Source organism: Odontesthes bonariensis, chromosome 5 (assembly GCF_027942865.1).
Source record: "Odontesthes bonariensis isolate fOdoBon6 chromosome 5, fOdoBon6.hap1, whole genome shotgun sequence".
Taxonomy (NCBI): Eukaryota; Metazoa; Chordata; class Actinopteri; order Atheriniformes; family Atherinopsidae; genus Odontesthes; species Odontesthes bonariensis.
In genome coordinates, this window is record NC_134510.1 from 12,255,098 (window position 1) to 12,270,725 (window position 15,628).

The following is a 15,628-nucleotide window of genomic DNA, read 5'->3' on the forward strand; positions in this document are numbered from 1 at the left end:
TTTTGCTAATGATTCTGTCCTGCCCAAAGCACTGTAGAAGGTTGTGACAACACAGCTTGTTGAGCAGTGGTCAGAAGATTCTCATGCAACAAGTGTCTTGGCTGTTGTTTAACAGGGCTCCTGAGGCAAACAAAAAGTAGGCATAGCATTTGGAAGCAAGAACTCTTCGGAGGTAAAGCGGCCACAATAATCTTTAAACAAGATGATGCAGTGGCAGAATAGCAATACGACATGGTATTGCTAAGCAAGGAGTAAACTTGGGTTGCCTTGCCAGTGAAAATGTTTCTCTAGGAGAAGTCTGCAATGTCAGAAGTGAGATTTGAACCCACGCCTCCAGGGGAGACTGCGACCTGAACGCAGCGCCTTAGACCGCTCGGCCATCCTGACTACGAAAAGGAATATTTGACGACACTGTCGGCGGGCCCAGGCATCATTCCAGCGAATATGTGGGTCTGCGTTGTGTTTGTGTTGAAGGGGAATATTGACGAGGCATGCAGCTTCATGGAAGACTCTCCTTCTGAGTGATGGGACTGTGATAGCAATTTTCCTGCACCTTGAAAGGGGACACCAAAATCTTATTTCACTCCTTGGCGATAGTTGTCTTTTCGTCTGACGACTGTGTCAGTCACACAGAAATTCCTCGTTAGTATAATGGACAGTATCTCCGCCTGTCACGCGGAAGATCGGGGTTCGATTCCCCGACGGGGAGAGCTTGGTCTTTTATCAGCTGCCTGCCACCAAGTGATGATTGCTTTGATACTCTCACCCATCTTCGGCCTAAATGTCAATAGCCCCCTTCAAATAGCCTAACATGAGGCCAGGTTGCTTTGGTCAAAAGCCCTTTCCCGTTTACTATGGTGTTAAGTGCAAACCAAGACCTTATAATCAACAATGTGCCTTTTGCTAATGATTCTGTCCTGCCCAAAGCACTGTAGAAGGTTGTGACAACACAGCTTGTTGAGCAGTGGTCAGAAGATTCTCATGCAACAAGTGTCTTGGCTGTTGTTTAACAGGGCTCCTGAGGCAAACAAAAAGTAGGCATAGCATTTGGAAGCAAGAACTCTTCGGAGGTAAAGCGGCCACAATAATCTTTAAACAAGATGATGCAGTGGCAGAATAGCAATACGACATGGTATTGCTAAGCAAGGAGTAAACTTGGGTTTCCTTGCCAGTGAAAATGTTTCTCTAGGAGAAGTCTGCAATGTCAGAAGTGAGATTTGAACCCACGCCTCCAGGGGAGACTGCGACCTGAACGCAGCGCCTTAGACCGCTCGGCCATCCTGACTACTAAAAGGAATATTTGACGACACTGTCGGCGGGCCCAGGCATCATTCCAGCGAATATGTGGGTCTGCGTTGTGTTTGTGTTGAAGGGGAATATTGACGAGGCATGCAGCTTCATGGAAGACTCTCCTTCTGAGTGATGGGACTGTGATAGCAATTTTCCTGCACCTTGAAAGGGGACACCAAAATCTTATTTCACTCCTTGGCGATAGTTGTCTTTTCGTCTGACGACTGTGTCAGTCACACAGAAATTCCTCGTTAGTATAATGGACAGTATCTCCGCCTGTCACGCGGAAGATTGGGGTTCGATTCCCCGACGGGGAGAGCTTGGTCTTTTATCAGCTGCCTGCCACCAAGTGATGATTGCTTTGATACTCTCACCCATCTTCGGCCTAAATGTCAATAGCCCCCTTCAAATAGCTTAACATGAGGCCAGGTTGCTTTGGTCAAAAGCCCTTTCCCGTTTACTATGGTGTTAAGTGCAAACCAAGACCTTATAATCAACAATGTGCCTTTTGCTAATGATTCTGTCCTGCCCAAAGCACTGTAGAAGGTTGTGACAACACAGCTTGTTGAGCAGTGGTCAGAAGATTCTCATGCAACAAGTGTCTTGGCTGTTGTTTAACAGGGCTCCTGAGGCAAACAAAAAGAAGGCATAGCATTTGGAAGCAAGAACTCTTCGGAGGTAAAGCGGCCACAATAATCTTTAAACAAGATGATGCAGTGGCAGAATAGCAATACGAAATGGTATTGCTAAGCAAGGAGTAAACTTGGGTTGCCTTGCCAGTGAAAATGTTTCTCTAGGAGAAGTCTGCAATGTCAGAAGTGGGATTCGAACCCACGCCTCCAGGGGAGACTGCGACCTGAACGCAGCGCCTTAGACCGCTCGGCCATCCTGACTACGAAAAGGAATATTTGACGACACTGTCGGCGGGCCCAGGCATCATTCCAGCGAATATGTGGGTCTGCGTTGTGTTTGTGTTGAAGGGGAATATTGACGAGGCATGCAGCTTCAGGGAAGACTCTCCTTCTGAGTGATGGGACTGCGATAGCAATTTTCCTGCACCTTGAAAGGGGACACCAAAATCTTATTTCACTCCTTGGCGATAGTTGTCTTTTCATCTGACGACTGTGTCAGTCACACAGAAATTCCTCGTTGGTATAATGGACAGTATCTCCGCCTGTCACGCGGAAGATTGGGGTTCGATTCCCCGACGGGGAGAGCTTGGTCTTTTATCAGCTGCCTGCCACCAAGTGATGATTGCTTTGATACTCTCACCCATCTTCGGCCTAAATGTCAATAGCCCCCTTCAAATAGCTTAACATGAGGCCAGGTTGCTTTGGTCAAAAGCCCTTTCCCGTTTACTATGGTGTTAAGTGCAAACCAAGACCTTATAATCAACAATGTGCCTTTTGCTAATGATTCTGTCCTGCCCAAAGCACTGTAGAAGGTTGTGACAACACAGCTTGTTGAGCAGTGGTCAGAAGATTCTCATGCAACAAGTGTCTTGGCTGTTGTTTAACAGGGCTCCTGAGGCAAACAAAAAGAAGGCATAGCATTTGGAAGCAAGAACTCTTCGGAGGTAAAGCGGCCACAATAATCTTTAAACAAGATGATGCAGTGGCAGAATAGCAATACGAAATGGTATTGCTAAGCAAGGAGTAAACTTGGGTTGCCTTGCCAGTGAAAATGTTTCTCTAGGAGAAGTCTGCAATGTCAGAAGTGGGATTCGAACCCACGCCTCCAGGGGAGACTGCGACCTGAACGCAGCGCCTTAGACCGCTCGGCCATCCTGACTACGAAAAGGAATATTTGACGACACTGTCGGCGGGCCCAGGCATCATTCCAGCGAATATGTGGGTCTGCGTTGTGTTTGTGTTGAAGGGGAATATTGACGAGGCATGCAGCTTCAGGGAAGACTCTCCTTCTGAGTGATGGGACTGCGATAGCAATTTTCCTGCACCTTGAAAGGGGACACCAAAATCTTATTTCACTCCTTGGCGATAGTTGTCTTTTCATCTGACGACTGTGTCAGTCACACAGAAATTCCTCGTTGGTATAATGGACAGTATCTCCGCCTGTCACGCGGAAGATCGGGGTTTGATTCCCCGACGGGGAGAGCTTGGTCTTTTATCAGCTGCCTGCCACCAAGTGATGATTGTTTTGATACTCTCACCCATCTTCGGCCTAAATGTCAATAGCCCCCTTCAAATAGCCTAACATGAGGCCAGGTTGCTTTGGTCAAAAGCCCTTTCCCGTTTACTATGGTGTTAAGTGCAAACCAAGACCTTATAATCAACAATGTGCCTTTTGCTAATGATTCTGTCCTGCCCAAAGCACTGTAGAAGGTTGTGACAACACAGCTTGTTGAGCAGTGGTCAGAAGATTCTCATGCAACAAGTGTCTTGGCTGTTGTTTAACAGGGCTCCTGAGGAAAACAAAAAGTAGGCATAGCATTTGGAAGCAAGAACTCTTCGGAGGTAAAGCGGCCACAATAATCTTTAAACAAGATGATGCAGTGGCAGAATAGCAATACGACATGGTATTGCTAAGCAAGGAGTAAACTTGGGTTTCCTTGCCAGTGAAAATGTTTCTCTAGGAGAAGTCTGCAATGTCAGAAGTGGGATTTGAACCCACGCCTCCAGGGGAGACTGCGACCTGAACGCAGCGCCTTAGACCGCTCGGCCATCCTGACTACTAAAAGCAATATTTGACGACACTGTCGGCGGGCCCAGGCATCATTCCAGCGAATATGTGGGTCTGCGTTGTGTTCGTGTTGAAGAGGAATATTGACGAGGCATGCAGCTTCATGGAAGACTCTCCTTCTGAGTAATGGGACTGTGATAGCAATTTTCCTGCACCTTGAAACGGGACACCAAAATCTTATTTCACTCCTTGGCGATAGTTGTCTTTTCGTCTGACGACTGTGTCAGGCACACAGAAATTCCTCGTTAGTATAATGGACAGTATCTCCGCCTGTCACGCGGAAGATCGGGGTTCGATTCCCCGACGGGGAGAGCTTGGTCTTTTATCAGCTGCCTGCCACTAAGTGATGATTGTTTTGATACTCTCACCCATCTTCGGCCTAAATGTCAATAGCCCCCTTCAAATAGCCTAACATGAGGCCAGGTTGCTTTGGTCAAAAGCCCTTTCCCGTTTACTATGGTGTTAAGTGCAAACCAAGACCTTATAATCAACAATGTGCCTTTTGCTAATGATTCTGTCCTGCCCAAAGCACTGTAGAAGGTTGTGACAACACAGCTTGTTGAGCAGTGGTCAGAAGATTCTCATGCAACAAGTGTCTTGGCTGTTGTTTAACAGGGCTCCTGAGGCAAACAAAAAGTAGGCATAGCATTTGGAAGCAAGAACTCTTCGGAGGTAAAGCGGCCACAATAATCTTTAAACAAGATGATGCAGTGGCAGAATAGCAATACGACATGGTATTGCTAAGCAAGGAGTAAACTTGGGTTGCCTTGCCAGTGAAAATGTTTCTCTAGGAGAAGTCTGCAATGTCAGAAGTGAGATTTGAACCCACGCCTCCAGGGGAGACTGCGACCTGAACGCAGCGCCTTAGACCGCTCGGCCATCCTGACTACGAAAAGGAATATTTGACGACACTGTCGGCGGGCCCAGGCATCATTCCAGCGAATATGTGGGTCTGCGTTGTGTTTGTGTTGAAGGGGAATATTGACGAGGCATGCAGCTTCATGGAAGACTCTCCTTCTGAGTGATGGGACTGTGATAGCAATTTTCCTGCACCTTGAAAGGGGACACCAAAATCTTATTTCACTCCTTGGCGATAGTTGTCTTTTCGTCTGACGACTGTGTCAGTCACACAGAAATTCCTCGTTAGTATAATGGACAGTATCTCCGCCTGTCACGCGGAAGATCGGGGTTCGATTCCCCGACGGGGAGAGCTTGGTCTTTTATCAGCTGCCTGCCACCAAGTGATGATTGCTTTGATACTCTCACCCATCTTCGGCCTAAATGTCAATAGCCCCCTTCAAATAGCCTAACATGAGGCCAGGTTGCTTTGGTCAAAAGCCCTTTCCCGTTTACTATGGTGTTAAGTGCAAACCAAGACCTTATAATCAACAATGTGCCTTTTGCTAATGATTCTGTCCTGCCCAAAGCACTGTAGAAGGTTGTGACAACACAGCTTGTTGAGCAGTGGTCAGAAGATTCTCATGCAACAAGTGTCTTGGCTGTTGTTTAACAGGGCTCCTGAGGCAAACAAAAAGTAGGCATAGCATTTGGAAGCAAGAACTCTTCGGAGGTAAAGCGGCCACAATAATCTTTAAACAAGATGATGCAGTGGCAGAATAGCAATACGACATGGTATTGCTAAGCAAGGAGTAAACTTGGGTTTCCTTGCCAGTGAAAATGTTTCTCTAGGAGAAGTCTGCAATGTCAGAAGTGAGATTTGAACCCACGCCTCCAGGGGAGACTGCGACCTGAACGCAGCGCCTTAGACCGCTCGGCCATCCTGACTACTAAAAGGAATATTTGACGACACTGTCGGCGGGCCCAGGCATCATTCCAGCGAATATGTGGGTCTGCGTTGTGTTTGTGTTGAAGGGGAATATTGACGAGGCATGCAGCTTCATGGAAGACTCTCCTTCTGAGTGATGGGACTGTGATAGCAATTTTCCTGCACCTTGAAAGGGGACACCAAAATCTTATTTCACTCCTTGGCGATAGTTGTCTTTTCGTCTGACGACTGTGTCAGTCACACAGAAATTCCTCGTTAGTATAATGGACAGTATCTCCGCCTGTCACGCGGAAGATTGGGTTTCGATTCCCCGACGGGGAGAGCTTGGTCTTTTATCAGCTGCCTGCCACCAAGTGATGATTGCTTTGATACTCTCACCCATCTTCGGCCTAAATGTCAATAGCCCCCTTCAAATAGCTTAACATGAGGCCAGGTTGCTTTGGTCAAAAGCCCTTTCCCGTTTACTATGGTGTTAAGTGCAAACCAAGACCTTATAATCAACAATGTGCCTTTTGCTAATGATTCTGTCCTGCCCAAAGCACTGTAGAAGGTTGTGACAACACAGCTTGTTGAGCAGTGGTCAGAAGATTCTCATGCAACAAGTGTCTTGGCTGTTGTTTAACAGGGCTCCTGAGGCAAACAAAAAGAAGGCATAGCATTTGGAAGCAAGAACTCTTCGGAGGTAAAGCGGCCACAATAATCTTTAAACAAGATGATGCAGTGGCAGAATAGCAATACGAAATGGTATTGCTAAGCAAGGAGTAAACTTGGGTTGCCTTGCCAGTGAAAATGTTTCTCTAGGAGAAGTCTGCAATGTCATAAGTGGGATTCGAACCCACGCCTCCAGGGGAGACTGCGACCTGAACGCAGCGCCTTAGACCGCTCGGCCATCCTGACTACGAAAAGGAATATTTGACGACACTGTCGGCGGGCCCAGGCATCATTCCAGCGAATATGTGGGTCTGCGTTGTGTTTGTGTTGAAGGGGAATATTGACGAGGCATGCAGCTTCAGGGAAGACTCTCCTTCTGAGTGATGGGACTGCGATAGCAATTTTCCTGCACCTTGAAAGGGGACACCAAAATCTTATTTCACTCCTTGGCGATAGTTGTCTTTTCATCTGACGACTGTGTCAGTCACACAGAAATTCCTCGTTGGTATAATGGACAGTATCTCCGCCTGTCACGCGGAAGATCGGGGTTTGATTCCCCGACGGGGAGAGCTTGGTCTTTTATCAGCTGCCTGCCACCAAGTGATGATTGTTTTGATACTCTCACCCATCTTCGGCCTAAATGTCAATAGCCCCGTTCAAATAGCCTAACATGAGGCCAGGTTGCTTTGGTCAAAAGCCCTTTCCCGTTTACTATGGTGTTAAGTGCAAACCAAGACCTTATAATCAACAATGTGCCTTTTGCTAATGATTCTGTCCTGCCCAAAGCACTGTAGAAGGTTGTGACAACACAGCTTGTTGAGCAGTGGTCAGAAGATTCTCATGCAACAAGTGTCTTGGCTGTTGTTTAACAGGGCTCCTGAGGAAAACAAAAAGTAGGCATAGCATTTGGAAGCAAGAACTCTTCGGAGGTAAAGCGGCCACAATAATCTTTAAACAAGATGATGCAGTGGCAGAATAGCAATACGACATGGTATTGCTAAGCAAGGAGTAAACTTGGGTTTCCTTGCCAGTGAAAATGTTTCTCTAGGAGAAGTCTGCAATGTCAGAAGTGGGCTTTGAACTCACGCCTCAAGGGGAGACTGCGACCTGAACGCAGCACCTTAGACCGCTCGGCCATCCTGACTACTAAAAGCAATATTTGACGACACTGTCGGCGGGCCCAGGCATCATTCCAGCGAATATGTGGGTCTGCGTTGTGTTCGTGTTGAAGAGGAATATTGACGAGGCATGCAGCTTCATGGAAGACTCTCCTTCTGAGTAATGGGACTGTGATAGCAATTTTCCTGCACCTTGAAACGGGACACCAAAATCTTATTTCACTCCTTGGCGATAGTTGTCTTTTCGTCTGACGACTGTGTCAGGCACACAGAAATTCCTCGTTAGTATAATGGACAGTATCTCCGCCTGTTACGCGGAAGATCGGGGTTCGATTCCCCGACGGGGAGAGCTTGGTCTTTTATCAGCTGCCTGCCACCAAGTGATGATTGCTTTGATACTCTCACCCATCTTCGGCCTAAATGTCAATAGCCCCCTTCAAATAGCCTAACATGATGCCAGGTTTCTTCGGTCAAAAGCCCTTTCCCGTTTACTATGGTGTTAAGTGCAAACCAAGACCTTATAATCAACAATGTGCCTTTTGCTAATGATTCTGTCCTGCCCAAAGCACTGTAGAAGGTTGTGACAACACAGCTTGTTGAGCAGTGGTCAGAAGATTCTCATGCAACAAGTGTCTTGGCTGTTGTTTAACAGGGCTCATGAGGCAAACAAAAAGTAGGCATAGCATTTGGAAGCAAGAACTCTTCGGAGGTAAAGCGGCCACAATAATCTTTAAACAAGATGATGCAGTGGCAGAATAGCAATACGACATGGTATTGCTAAGCAAGGAGTAAACTTGGGTTGCCTTGCCAGTGAAAATGTTTCTCTAGGAGAAGTCTGCAATGTCAGAAGTGGGATTTGAACCCACGCCTCCAGGGGAGACTGCGACCTGAACGCAGCGCCTTAGACCGCTCGGCCATCCTGACTACTAAAAGGAATATTGGACGACACTGTCGGCGGGCCCAGGCATCATTCCAGCGAATATGTGGGTCTGCGTTGTGTTCGTGTTGAAGGGGAATATTGACGAGGCATGCAGCTTCATGGAAGACTCTCCTTCTGAGTAATGGGACTGTGATAGCAATTTTCCTGCACCTTGAAACGGGACACCAAAATCTTATTTCACTCCTTGGCGATAGTTGTCTTTTCGTCTGACGACTGTGTCAGGTACACAGAAATTCCTCGTTAGTATAATGGACAGTATCTCCGCCTGTCACGCGGAAGATCGGGGTTCGATTCCCCGACGGGGAGAGCTTGGTCTTTTATCAGCTGCCTGCCACCAAGTGATGATTGTTTTGATACTCTCACCCATCTTCGGCCTAAATGTCAATAGCCCCCTTCAAATAGCTTAACATGAGGCCAGGTTGCTTTGGTCAAAAGCCCTTTCCCGTTTACTATGGTGTTAAGTGCAAACCAAGACCTTATAATCAACAATGTGCCTTTTGCTAATGATTCTGTCCTGCCCAAAGCACTGTAGAAGGTTGTGACAACACAGCTTGTTGAGCAGTGGTCAGAAGATTCTCATGCAACAAGTGTCTTGGCTGTTGTTTAACAGGGCTCCTGAGGCAAACAAAAAGAAGGCATAGCATTTGGAAGCAAGAACTCTTCGGAGGTAAAGCGGCCACAATAATCTTTAAACAAGATGATGCAGTGGCAGAATAGCAATACGAAATGGTATTGCTAAGCAAGGAGTAAACTTGGGTTGCCTTGCCAGTGAAAATGTTTCTCTAGGAGAAGTCTGCAATGTCAGAAGTGGGATTCGAACCCACGCCTCCAGGGGAGACTGCGACCTGAACGCAGCGCCTTAGACCGCTCGGCCATCCTGACTACGAAAAGGAATATTTGACGACACTGTCGGCGGGCCCAGGCATCATTCCAGCGAATATGTGGGTCTGCGTTGTGTTTGTGTTGAAGGGGAATATTGACGAGGCATGCAGCTTCAGGGAAGACTCTCCTTCTGAGTGATGGGACTGCGATAGCAATTTTCCTGCACCTTGAAAGGGGACACCAAAATCTTATTTCACTCCTTGGCGATAGTTGTCTTTTCATCTGACGACTGTGTCAGTCACACAGAAATTCCTCGTTGGTATAATGGACAGTATCTCCGCCTGTCACGCGGAAGATTGGGGTTTGATTCCCCGACGGGGAGAGCTTGGTCTTTTATCAGCTGCCTGCCACCAAGTGATGATTGTTTTGATACTCTCACCCATCTTCGGCCTAAATGTCAATAGCCCCCTTCAAATAGCCTAACATGAGGCCAGGTTGCTTTGGTCAAAAGCCCTTTCCCGTTTACTATGGTGTTAAGTGCAAACCAAGACCTTATAATCAACAATGTGCCTTTTGCTAATGATTCTGTCCTGCCCAAAGCACTGTAGAAGGTTGTGACAACACAGCTTGTTGAGCAGTGGTCAGAAGATTCTCATGCAACAAGTGTCTTGGCTGTTGTTTAACAGGGCTCCTGAGGAAAACAAAAAGTAGGCATAGCATTTGGAAGCAAGAACTCTTCGGAGGTAAAGCGGCCACAATAATCTTTAAACAAGATGATGCAGTGGCAGAATAGCAATACGACATGGTATTGCTAAGCAAGGAGTAAACTTGGGTTTCCTTGCCAGTGAAAATGTTTCTCTAGGAGAAGTCTGCAATGTCAGAAGTGGGCTTTGAACTCACGCCTCCAGGGGAGACTGCGACCTGAACGCAGCGCCTTAGACCGCTCGGCCATCCTGACTACTAAAAGCAATATTTGACGACACTGTCGGCGGGCCCAGGCATCATTCCAGCGAATATGTGGGTCTGCGTTGTGTTCGTGTTGAAGAGGAATATTGACGAGGCATGCAGCTTCATGGAAGACTCTCCTTCTGAGTAATGGGACTGTGATAGCAATTTTCCTGCACCTTGAAACGGGACACCAAAATCTTATTTCACTCCTTGGCGATAGTTGTCTTTTCGTCTGACGACTGTGTCAGGCACACAGAAATTCCTCGTTAGTATAATGGACAGTATCTCCGCCTGTCACGCGGAAGATCGGGGTTCGATTCCCCGACGGGGAGAGCTTGGTCTTTTATCAGCTGCCTGCCACCAAGTGATGATTGTTTTGATACTCTCACCCATCTTCGGCCTAAATGTCAATAGCCCCCTTCAAATAGCCTAACATGAGGCCAGGTTGCTTTGGTCAAAAGCCCTTTCCCGTTTACTATGGTGTTAAGTGCAAACCAAGACCTTATAATCAACAATGTGCCTTTTGCTAATGATTCTGTCCTGCCCAAAGCACTGTAGAAGGTTGTGACAACACAGCTTGTTGAGCAGTGGTCAGAAGATTCTCATGCAACAAGTGTCTTGGCTGTTGTTTAACAGGGCTCCTGAGGCAAACAAAAAGTAGGCATAGCATTTGGAAGCAAGAACTCTTCGGAGGTAAAGCGGCCACAATAATCTTTAAACAAGATGATGCAGTGGCAGAATAGCAATACGACATGGTATTGCTAAGCAAGGAGTAAACTTGGGTTGCCTTGCCAGTGAAAATGTTTCTCTAGGAGAAGTCTGCAATGTCAGAAGTGAGATTTGAACCCACGCCTCCAGGGGAGACTGCGACCTGAACGCAGCGCCTTAGACCGCTCGGCCATCCTGACTACGAAAAGGAATATTTGACGACACTGTCGGCGGGCCCAGGCATCATTCCAGCGAATATGTGGGTCTGCGTTGTGTTTGTGTTGAAGGGGAATATTGACGAGGCATGCAGCTTCATGGAAGACTCTCCTTCTGAGTGATGGGACTGTGATAGCAATTTTCCTGCACCTTGAAAGGGGACACCAAAATCTTATTTCACTCCTTGGCGATAGTTGTCTTTTCGTCTGACGACTGTGTCAGTCACACAGAAATTCCTCGTTAGTATAATGGACAGTATCTCCGCCTGTCACGCGGAAGATCGGGGTTCGATTCCCCGACGGGGAGAGCTTGGTCTTTTATCAGCTGCCTGCCACCAAGTGATGATTGCTTTGATACTCTCACCCATCTTCGGCCTAAATGTCAATAGCCCCCTTCAAATAGCCTAACATGAGGCCAGGTTGCTTTGGTCAAAAGCCCTTTCCCGTTTACTATGGTGTTAAGTGCAAACCAAGACCTTATAATCAACAATGTGCCTTTTGCTAATGATTCTGTCCTGCCCAAAGCACTGTAGAAGGTTGTGACAACACAGCTTGTTGAGCAGTGGTCAGAAGATTCTCATGCAACAAGTGTCTTGGCTGTTGTTTAACAGGGCTCCTGAGGCAAACAAAAAGTAGGCATAGCATTTGGAAGCAAGAACTCTTCGGAGGTAAAGCGGCCACAATAATCTTTAAACAAGATGATGCAGTGGCAGAATAGCAATACGACATGGTATTGCTAAGCAAGGAGTAAACTTGGGTTGCCTTGCCAGTGAAAATGTTTCTCTAGGAGAAGTCTGCAATGTCAGAAGTGAGATTTGAACCCACGCCTCCAGGGGAGACTGCGACCTGAACGCAGCGCCTTAGACCGCTCGGCCATCCTGACTACGAAAAGGAATATTTGACGACACTGTCGGCGGGCCCAGGCATCATTCCAGCGAATATGTGGGTCTGCGTTGTGTTTGTGTTGAAGGGGAATATTGACGAGGCATGCAGCTTCATGGAAGACTCTCCTTCTGAGTGATGGGACTGTGATAGCAATTTTCCTGCACCTTGAAAGGGGACACCAAAATCTTATTTCACTCCTTGGCGATAGTTGTCTTTTCGTCTGACGACTGTGTCAGTCACACAGAAATTCCTCGTTAGTATAATGGACAGTATCTCCGCCTGTCACGCGGAAGATCGGGGTTCGATTCCCCGACGGGGAGAGCTTGGTCTTTTATCAGCTGCCTGCCACCAAGTGATGATTGCTTTGATACTCTCACCCATCTTCGGCCTAAATGTCAATAGCCCCCTTCAAATAGCCTAACATGAGGCCAGGTTGCTTTGGTCAAAAGCCCTTTCCCGTTTACTATGGTGTTAAGTGCAAACCAAGACCTTATAATCAACAATGTGCCTTTTGCTAATGATTCTGTCCTGCCCAAAGCACTGTAGAAGGTTGTGACAACACAGCTTGTTGAGCAGTGGTCAGAAGATTCTCATGCAACAAGTGTCTTGGCTGTTGTTTAACAGGGCTCCTGAGGCAAACAAAAAGTAGGCATAGCATTTGGAAGCAAGAACTCTTCGGAGGTAAAGCGGCCACAATAATCTTTAAACAAGATGATGCAGTGGCAGAATAGCAATACGACATGGTATTGCTAAGCAAGGAGTAAACTTGGGTTTCCTTGCCAGTGAAAATGTTCCTCTAGGAGAAGTCTGCAATGTCAGAAGTGAGATTTGAACCCACGCCTCCAGGGGAGACTGCGACCTGAACGCAGCGCCTTAGACCGCTCGGCCATCCTGACTACGAAAAGGAATATTTGACGACACTGTCGGCGGGCCCAGGCATCATTCCAGCGAATATGTGGGTCTGCGTTGTGTTTGTGTTGAAGGGGAATATTGACGAGGCATGCAGCTTCATGGAAGACTCTCCTTCTGAGTGATGGGACTGTGATAGCAATTTTCCTGCACCTTGAAAGGGGACACCAAAATCTTATTTCACTCCTTGGCGATAGTTGTCTTTTCGTCTGACGACTGTGTCAGTCACACAGAAATTCCTCGTTAGTATAATGGACAGTATCTCCGCCTGTCACGCGGAAGATCGGGGTTCGATTCCCCGACGGGGAGAGCTTGGTCTTTTATCAGCTGCCTGCCACCAAGTGATGATTGCTTTGATACTCTCACCCATCTTCGGCCTAAATGTCAATAGCCCCCTTCAAATAGCCTAACATGAGGCCAGGTTGCTTTGGTCAAAAGCCCTTTCCCGTTTACTATGGTGTTAAGTGCAAACCAAGACCTTATAATCAACAATGTGCCTTTTGCTAATGATTCTGTCCTGCCCAAAGCACTGTAGAAGGTTGTGACAACACAGCTTGTTGAGCAGTGGTCAGAAGATTCTCATGCAACAAGTGTCTTGGCTGTTGTTTAACAGGGCTCCTGAGGCAAACAAAAAGTAGGCATAGCATTTGGAAGCAAGAACTCTTCGGAGGTAAAGCGGCCACAATAATCTTTAAACAAGATGATGCAGTGGCAGAATAGCAATACGACATGGTATTGCTAAGCAAGGAGTAAACTTGGGTTTCCTTGCCAGTGAAAATGTTTCTCTAGGAGAAGTCTGCAATGTCAGAAGTGAGATTTGAACCCACGCCTCCAGGGGAGACTGCGACCTGAACGCAGCGCCTTAGACCGCTCGGCCATCCTGACTACGAAAAGGAATATTTGACGACACTGTCGGCGGGCCCAGGCATCATTCCAGCGAATATGTGGGTCTGCGTTGTGTTTGTGTTGAAGGGGAATATTGACGAGGCATGCAGCTTCATGGAAGACTCTCCTTCTGAGTGATGGGACTGTGATAGCAATTTTCCTGCACCTTGAAAGGGGACACCAAAATCTTATTTCACTCCTTGGCGATAGTTGTCTTTTCGTCTGACGACTGTGTCAGTCACACAGAAATTCCTCGTTAGTATAATGGACAGTATCTCCGCCTGTCACGCGGAAGATTGGGGTTCGATTCCCCGACGGGGAGAGCTTGGTCTTTTATCAGCTGCCTGCCACCAAGTGATGATTGCTTTGATACTCTCACCCATCTTCGGCCTAAATGTCAATAGCCCCCTTCAAATAGCTTAACATGAGGCCAGGTTGCTTTGGTCAAAAGCCCTTTCCCGTTTACTATGGTGTTAAGTGCAAACCAAGACCTTATAATCAACAATGTGCCTTTTGCTAATGATTCTGTCCTGCCCAAAGCACTGTAGAAGGTTGTGACAACACAGCTTGTTGAGCAGTGGTCAGAAGATTCTCATGCAACAAGTGTCTTGGCTGTTGTTTAACAGGGCTCCTGAGGCAAACAAAAAGAAGGCATAGCATTTGGAAGCAAGAACTCTTCGGAGGTAAAGCGGCCACAATAATCTTTAAACAAGATGATGCAGTGGCAGAATAGCAATACGAAATGGTATTGCTAAGCAAGGAGTAAACTTGGGTTGCCTTGCCAGTGAAAATGTTTCTCTAGGAGAAGTCTGCAATGTCAGAAGTGGGATTCGAACCCACGCCTCCAGGGGAGACTGCGACCTGAACGCAGCGCCTTAGACCGCTCGGCCATCCTGACTACGAAAAGGAATATTTGACGACACTGTCGGCGGGCCCAGGCATCATTCCAGCGAATATGTGGGTCTGCGTTGTGTTTGTGTTGAAGGGGAATATTGACGAGGCATGCAGCTTCAGGGAAGACTCTCCTTCTGAGTGATGGGACTGCGATAGCAATTTTCCTGCACCTTGAAAGGGGACACCAAAATCTTATTTCACTCCTTGGCGATAGTTGTCTTTTCATCTGACGACTGTGTCAGTCACACAGAAATTCCTCGTTGGTATAATGGACAGTATCTCCGCCTGTCACGCGGAAGATCGGGGTTTGATTCCCCGACGGGGAGAGCTTGGTCTTTTATCAGCTGCCTGCCACCAAGTGATGATTGTTTTGATACTCTCACCCATCTTCGGCCTAAATGTCAATAGCCCCCTTCAAATAGCCTAACATGAGGCCAGGTTGCTTTGGTCAAAAGCCCTTTCCCGTTTACTATGGTGTTAAGTGCAAACCAAGACCTTATAATCAACAATGTGCCTTTTGCTAATGATTCTGTCCTGCCCAAAGCACTGTAGAAGGTTGTGACAACACAGCTTGTTGATTAGTGGTCAGAAGATTCTCATGCAACAAGTGTCTTGGCTGTTGTTTAACAGGGCTCCTGAGGAAAACAAAAAGTAAGCATAGCATTTGGAAGCAAGAACTCTTCGGAGGTAAAGCGGCCACAATAATCTTTAAACAAGATGATGCAGTGGCAGAATAGCAATACGACATGGTATTGCTAAGCAAGGAGTAAACTTGGGTTTCCTTGCCAGTGAAAATGTTTCTCTAGGAGAAGTCTGCAATGTCAGAAGTGAGATTTGAACCCACGCCTCCAGGGGAGACTGCGACCTGAACGCAGCG

General features: G+C 47.1%; 14 non-coding genes across 14 annotated transcripts; 8 read left to right on the plus strand and 6 right to left on the minus strand.

Moving 5' to 3' along the window:
- Positions 1–637: 637 nt before the first annotated feature.
- On the plus strand, positions 638–709 carry trnad-guc (transfer RNA aspartic acid (anticodon GUC)). Its single transcript has one exon. It is a non-coding gene; the product is annotated as a tRNA-Asp (tRNA).
- Positions 710–2,100: 1,391 nt separating this feature from the next.
- Positions 2,101–2,183, minus strand: trnal-cag (transfer RNA leucine (anticodon CAG)). The gene has a single exon. It is a non-coding gene; the product is annotated as a tRNA-Leu (tRNA).
- An 815-nt stretch (positions 2,184–2,998) lies between these two features.
- trnal-cag (transfer RNA leucine (anticodon CAG)) lies at positions 2,999–3,081 on the minus strand. The gene has a single exon. It is a non-coding gene; the product is annotated as a tRNA-Leu (tRNA).
- Positions 3,082–3,896: 815 nt separating this feature from the next.
- Positions 3,897–3,979, minus strand: trnal-cag (transfer RNA leucine (anticodon CAG)). The gene has a single exon. It is a non-coding gene; the product is annotated as a tRNA-Leu (tRNA).
- Positions 3,980–4,229: 250 nt separating this feature from the next.
- On the plus strand, positions 4,230–4,301 carry trnad-guc (transfer RNA aspartic acid (anticodon GUC)). Its single transcript has one exon. It is a non-coding gene; the product is annotated as a tRNA-Asp (tRNA).
- An 826-nt stretch (positions 4,302–5,127) lies between these two features.
- Positions 5,128–5,199, plus strand: trnad-guc (transfer RNA aspartic acid (anticodon GUC)). Its single transcript has one exon. It is a non-coding gene; the product is annotated as a tRNA-Asp (tRNA).
- Positions 5,200–8,386: 3,187 nt separating this feature from the next.
- trnal-cag (transfer RNA leucine (anticodon CAG)) lies at positions 8,387–8,469 on the minus strand. The gene has a single exon. It is a non-coding gene; the product is annotated as a tRNA-Leu (tRNA).
- Positions 8,470–8,719: 250 nt separating this feature from the next.
- Positions 8,720–8,791, plus strand: trnad-guc (transfer RNA aspartic acid (anticodon GUC)). Its single transcript has one exon. It is a non-coding gene; the product is annotated as a tRNA-Asp (tRNA).
- Positions 8,792–9,284: 493 nt separating this feature from the next.
- trnal-cag (transfer RNA leucine (anticodon CAG)) lies at positions 9,285–9,367 on the minus strand. The gene has a single exon. It is a non-coding gene; the product is annotated as a tRNA-Leu (tRNA).
- A 1,148-nt stretch (positions 9,368–10,515) lies between these two features.
- Positions 10,516–10,587, plus strand: trnad-guc (transfer RNA aspartic acid (anticodon GUC)). Its single transcript has one exon. It is a non-coding gene; the product is annotated as a tRNA-Asp (tRNA).
- An 826-nt stretch (positions 10,588–11,413) lies between these two features.
- trnad-guc (transfer RNA aspartic acid (anticodon GUC)) lies at positions 11,414–11,485 on the plus strand. Its single transcript has one exon. It is a non-coding gene; the product is annotated as a tRNA-Asp (tRNA).
- Positions 11,486–12,311: 826 nt separating this feature from the next.
- trnad-guc (transfer RNA aspartic acid (anticodon GUC)) lies at positions 12,312–12,383 on the plus strand. Its single transcript has one exon. It is a non-coding gene; the product is annotated as a tRNA-Asp (tRNA).
- An 826-nt stretch (positions 12,384–13,209) lies between these two features.
- On the plus strand, positions 13,210–13,281 carry trnad-guc (transfer RNA aspartic acid (anticodon GUC)). The gene has a single exon. It is a non-coding gene; the product is annotated as a tRNA-Asp (tRNA).
- Positions 13,282–14,672: 1,391 nt separating this feature from the next.
- On the minus strand, positions 14,673–14,755 carry trnal-cag (transfer RNA leucine (anticodon CAG)). Its single transcript has one exon. It is a non-coding gene; the product is annotated as a tRNA-Leu (tRNA).
- Positions 14,756–15,628: the final 873 nt, after the last annotated feature.